Raw genomic sequence first — 6,878 nt, 5'->3', positions numbered from 1 at the left:
AAGTACTGAGGTTAATGTAATTGACTAATCCCCTCCTCCTAAAATTACTGACCTTTGCCAAAAATCACAACCATGTTTATTATTATTATCATCATTATCATCGAAGATAGTTATATAACAAAGATAGTTGAGTGTGAGACTAAATTTCTTACATAAATTAGTTTCATCCCCCTTGATTTCAAATTCAATCTCATCATTGAGAAGACCATTGAAATAAAAATTAACAGTGGAAATCTTCATATCAAGGAAGCTATATTGATTCACCACCTGAACCTGAAAAGCAACAGTCAATTGGAGATGGACTGGTAGATCCAATAAAAACATTAGTTTCATCCCCCTTGATTTCAAATTCAATCTCATCATTGAGAAGACCATTGAAATAAAAATTAACAGTGGAAATCTTCATATCAAGGAAGCTATATTGATTCACCACCTGAACCTGAAAAGCAACAGTCAATTGGAGATGGACTGGTAGATCCAATGAAAACATTACAGTGACTATGACCAACCTCATAACATACATTACCAATGCCATCTTCCTCCATTGCCATGTGAAAATACATCACAACAACCAGCAGTTGGGGAGTTACTGCTACAGCTGCTAACCCAAAGACTGAGAAGTTCAAATATAATAACGAAATCAGTGTAACTAGACATTTCTTCTGAGGATGGGCCTTTGTGTATGCAATATAAAGGCTTATGTAAAACTTTCTGCATTGTTAGAAGCTTCCTTATTTTCTTTTCTTTTTCTAAAAATTAAGCCTTTTCTGTAATCAATTCATTCAACTATACCAATCAATGTAGGATGATATGCAGTGTCTAGGTTGCATGTAGATGATGTACACTTGAGGAAAGTTAGGGAGGAATGAAAGGTTATATCATATGCATAAGAGTGAATGTCTTCAGATGTGATGGCAGAAAAAGTTATTGATATATAGAAGGAAGAGAGTGGGAACAAAATCAAATCTTGGAACAAAAAGAGGTCCATCAACACATGCCATGATCATGTGATCTGATAGGAATGTATTGATCCAAAAGATAAGAGAGTTATAAAACTTGAAGGCAAGTTGTTTAGATAAGTGATCTGCATACCAGACATGGTCAAAATATTTACTGATGTCTGGGGTAACAACATTGCTTTCACAAACGTTTTTAAATAAACAGCCCACTGGTGAATGACATAAAAGAGCAGCTCTGATCATCAATGAGGAACTTAGAGATGAGTGCAGCTGAAAGACAGTTGGCTGGGTCAGAAGCATTGCCTTTCTTTGGAATAGAACATACTGAAATATGCTTCCAAATTTCTGGGTATCTCTTTATGATAAATGAGAGAGTAAAAAGCTTGGTGATTATGAGGGCATGTTCTGGGGCACAATGTTTGAATGTAATGGAAGGAGCATTGTCAGTGACTTTGTCGGATTGAAGCAATTGGAGGTATTTCCACACTTGAAACATATGTAAGCATGGTGGAGGAAAAAGTGGGATGGAAAAGAGATTTGGAAGAGATTGATGAGTTGGATGTGAAGTGAGTAGCAAAGGTGAAGGCTTTGTCTATTTGAGTTCTTTTTATTTAAGCATTATTGTTGAGAAATAGAGGAAAAGTTTTAGTAGAATTTTTGCATAAGTCATAGAGCTTAAAATGTATACTTGAACTAAGGACTCTGAGTGGCTCAGTTAAAATTATTAACAAGTATACTTCTGACTGTATTTACCCTTGACATTGAGTGGATTTTTCAGTAAATGTAGGCTTTCTCCACATGTTGCAGTGAGGATGTTACAATTTGATATTTTCTATATGACTTTAAAATCTAAGTTAAAGTAAATTCTTTCACAAGATATAAAGTTATAAATGTAGTGATTAACTGCTGTCTCTGTCAGTGATAGGAATCTTCATCTCCAGTTATTTCATTTGACATCATACATATGTATGTCTTTTCTTCTTTTTAATTTAGAATAGATTTTGATTGACCACCAACTTGTTAGTAAAATTGTGCAGGAAAATATCATGATTTAACTGTCACCTTTTAAATCTTAAGGTTTTGTAAATTTTTATAGTACTAGATATCATGACCATTTGCAGTTTATGAATTAAGGGTTTGCATTCTCTCCCCAAGATTCTAAGCTCAGCCATACTTTGCTCCATATGTCAGTAGATATCCAGTTGCTCCAGTAATAATGGATATGAAGCTGAAAGTGTATCTTGGGTACTTTGTTTGTAAACTCCTTATCAATGGTCTGTAGATGTCCTTTTCCTCTTGTATTTTTCTCACCACATTTGTGTGTCCAAGGGCAGCTTATTTCTACAACTGAAGATACTTTTTCTTTGCAGTCCTACACAAGAACATCTGGCTGGTTGTGTTTTAATTTGGTGGTTCTATTAATTTTCAAGTTCCACCAGTACTCTTTTGATCCATTGGTCTCAATAAGGTTAACTTTATTTGTAGGTATTCTCTTTTGTGTGATCCTGTTCCAAACCATTCTAATCACTATACCATGCCTCATGGGAAAATAATATCTCACAGTTGGCAATAATGTGGTTGATGTCTTCAGTCTTGGTCTTGCGCAGCTAACATTTGTTGCCTGTCAACGTTTCTACTTTTTATGTTGTAGGTATTTGGTGGGGATCTCTTGTTCTTGGATTGCATAGATGTAGCCTTCAAAGTAGGATGTCATAAACTTGTCAGTACTCCATGCCATATGTATGTATGTATGTGTGCAGATTAGTATGTTTTGCTTTATGTATGTATTCTCATGCATATAGTTGCATATCTAGACATGCTCATATATATTTAAAGGATAAAATTCTGGAAAGTTTTACAGATTTTTACAGATCCAGTGATGGATTGGATCTGTAGTCTTCATGAATGTATATGTGTTTATGTGTGTAAGTATGCATGCATTCATGTATGCCTGTACATACATGGACAGACTCAATACATTTTCCCATGGAGTACCATTATCAAATTTGAAAGAGTTCTTATCTTTTAATTACTATTCCAGTAGAAAGCTAACTGCATAACAGGTGTATTATTCCCATGAATTCCTAGACTAACTACTTTCAACAGTTGGTTTTAAAGACAAGATCTACTACCATCTTCATTACTTTTATTTTTCAAAAATTTCTGTGAGCTTATTCTATTGGAATCTGTAATCTTACTTCTTGTTTTTAGATTTTAAACATCTTTAGGGTGAGTATTTATCTACTAATTACGTGAGTAATTTCAATAAAAAAAATCTTTAACTTTATAATAGGAGTAGCTGTGTGGTAAGTAGCTTGCTTACCAACCACATGGTCATGGGTTCAGTCCCACTGCATCTGCATGGCACCTTGGGCGAGTGTCTTCTGCTATAGCCTCAAGCCGACCAAAGCCTTGTGAGTGGATTTGGTAGACGGAAACTGGAAGAAGCCCGTCGTATGTATATATGTGTGTGTGTGTGTGTATATATGTTTGTGTGTCTGTGTTTGTCCCGCCAACATCGCTTTACAACCGATGCTGGTGTGTTTATGTCCCCATAATCTAGCGGTTCGGCAAAAGAGACCGATAGAATAAGTACTAGGCTTACAAAGAATAAGCTCTGGGGTCGATTTGCTTGACTAAAGGCAGTACTCCAGCATGGCCACAGTCAAATGACTGAAACAAGTAAAAAAAAAAATACATACATACATACACATATACATACATACACACATTCATACATAAGAGGAACAATGAGTTTACACTTCACCAGTCACATCTTATAAACAAATTAACAAAACTGTATGGTAACTCTTCACAACAGGCTATTAAGAGACTCACAAAGACCAAGGCCACAATTCTTACACGTAGAACAGAGAGTGGAACAATTGTCCCTAATACCATAAATATTTCAATTGCAATATTCCAGGAAGATAGTCCTTCTATACTTCTGTTCATTTTGGTGCTAAACCCATTATCATTCCTGCAACAGAAAACAAATGGCTATATACTAGGGTCTGCAACTGCAAGAGATATTAATGTAACCCATGATTTCTCTGTGGATGGCCTCAAGATTTATGCTAAAAATGTTAACAATGTCTAAAAACAACAGGAATTGTTAACGACATTTTCAGCTGACATTGGAATGGAATCTGGCCAGATGAAATGTTCTTACATAATTGTTAAATCAGTTCCCCAGACACCCACACCAAAGAATGCTACTAGTACCTAGATATTGATGAAAACATATCATACCAAGGTACTGTGAATAAAGATAATGATCAGACTAAAAAAATATGGCAGTTTGAACTCTCCTTTTACCAAAAGACAATATCCCAAAATGCTTTTGCAGTACCAGTACTGATTCCAAAATTTGGGATATTTGACTGGCCTGTAGAAGAAATCCACTCCATAGACATTAAAACATGCAAAATTCTAACATCAACTGGAAATTTCCACAAAATTAGGGATATCAACAGGCTCTACCTAAGAAGAGATAAAGGAGGTAGGGGCTTGAGATCAGTACAGATAACCTTTGAATGTTGCATAGTTTCTCTCAGACAGCACTTGCTAAACAACAGCAGCAAAAATAAATACATTAACTTAGTGCTGAAAAATGAAGAAAACATTATCCTACATGTTGGAAGCAAGCTCCTCCCATATAATCCCTATAAGCTGGACAAGCATACCTCAAAGAAGACCTGAAAGTGAAATGCTCAGCATACCAAAACAAAGACCATACATGAATATATTTCTCATACACTTGAAGAAGATATTTACATTGACATGAAGTGAAGCCTTTCTTGGGCTTGTGACCACTACATCACATCATACTTTGAAGACTATGCATTTGCAATCCCAAAACAGGAGATTGATACGAAATACTTAATCAGCAAAAGAGACAGTGAAGCCCTTGGAGTTCCAAGATGTGACTGAAAATGTAGATTATGTGATAGCAGCTACCCAAAAATGTGATTAGTAGCTACCCAAAAATGTGATTAGTAGCTACCCAAAAATGTGATTAGTAGCTACCTAAAAATGTCCTAAAGGTACTACCTCCTTATGTGAAATGACACTGTTGCAAAAACAATATATTTGGAAAAATGATTGTCCTGGAATAAATATAGAGAATACCCCAGTTATTGAATACAGACATGAATACTCGCACAAGGAATATTGGTGGAAAATTCCCATCAAAACATCTAACAAGTGTAATCATAACAGGCCAGATATTGTTGTTTCCACTTTCTGGAGGAAAATCTGGAGTGAAGAGAAGGAGTTTAACCAAGATGCTCTGTGGCTGGAAGAAATCTGAAGAAGTTATTGTCCCTGCGTTACACCCAAGACATACAGCATTAATGGTGATACTCCTGTAACTGTGATCCAGAAACTTCAGGATAGAAAAGGGCCTGGAAATTTTGACAATCAATGTCTTTTGTATACAGCAATTGTAGTGAATTAATTGGGATGCTTGTGAAATCCTCTTGATACAGCAAAAAATTGTTATGACTGAGGGATCCCTAATTCTTCTGAGAGCAACATACAAATTAGCATTTGTGAATAGGTTGAAGTATTGTAAAGAAAGTAACTTATTAAAATGAAGCAGAGGAAAACAATTATTTATTTGTAAGTTTTCTTAACAGAGATTTAAACAGTTCTATATTTGAAAGATGCGGAATTATGTACATTATTTACATTTGATGGATATTTGTCCTCATCTTGTTTGTTGTTAACACGTTTCGGCTGATGTACTCTCCAGCCTTCATCAGGTGTCCTGCGGGGATTTTTCAAACCTGGGTTCTCATTCTTAAGTATTTTTCCGATGTTGTTATTATTATTATTATTCAGGTCACTGCTTGGAATCAAACTCGGAATCTTGGGGTTAGTAGCCCATGCTCTTAAACACTACACCATATGCTCATGGGCAATTATGAAGTGAATTTTAGGGCTTATAAATCTAATCTTTTCCTATCCTTCCTTAATACCGGTTCCCATATGCTACTCATATCTGCACTAAGTCTGCTTAGGAGGTTGTTGTGTCCTAGTATATGTGCTGCCTCTTTTAGTTTTTGTATTTTTCAGTGGTGTTCTCTGTCTATTATTTTAACTTCATCCCACAAGGGGAAGTGGTTTCCATTTTTCCATACATGATCAGCTATACCCAATTTATCAATATCTCCTCATGTCACAGCTTTGCAATGTTCCTCTACCCTTATTTTGAGGGTGCAACATGTTTTGCCTTTGTATAACCTACCACAACTGCATTGGGATAGAGTATATGCAGTCTTTGGTCATATTCTCTTCTATTGGGGATTCTATTGGTTTCAATTCCAGGCAGTGACCTGAATAATAACAACAACAACAACAACAACAACAACAACAACAACAACAACAGCTGCAGCAGCAGCAGCAGCAGCAACAACAACAACAACAACAACAACAACAACAACAACAACAACAACAACAACAACAACAACAACAACAACAACAACAACAACAACAACAACAACAACAACAACAACAACAACAACAACAACAACAACAACAACAACAACAACAACAACAACAACAACAGCAGCAACAACAACAACAACAACAACAACAACAACAACAACAACAACAACAACAACAGCAGCAGCAGCAACAACAACAACAACAACAACAACAACAACAACAACAACAACAACAACAACAACAACAACAACAACAACAACAACAACAACAACAACAACAAAATATCTTAGGAATGAGAACCCAGGTTCGACATTCCCCCAGAACACCTGATGAAGGCTGGAGAGTACATCTGCCGAAATGTTGTGTTAATAACAAACAAGATGAGGACAAATATCCATCAAATGTAAATAATGTAAATAGAGATTTAAACCTTTAGCATTTATCCATATCCAACCAAAATATTCTACT

The sequence above is a fragment of the Octopus bimaculoides genome, chromosome 5 (assembly GCF_046866305.1).
Source record: "Octopus bimaculoides isolate indiv1 chromosome 5, ASM4686630v1, whole genome shotgun sequence".
NCBI lineage: Eukaryota > Metazoa > Mollusca > Cephalopoda > Octopoda > Octopodidae > Octopus > Octopus bimaculoides.
The sequence above is the reverse complement of the archived record's forward strand: the minus strand, read 5'-3'. Positions refer to the sequence as shown.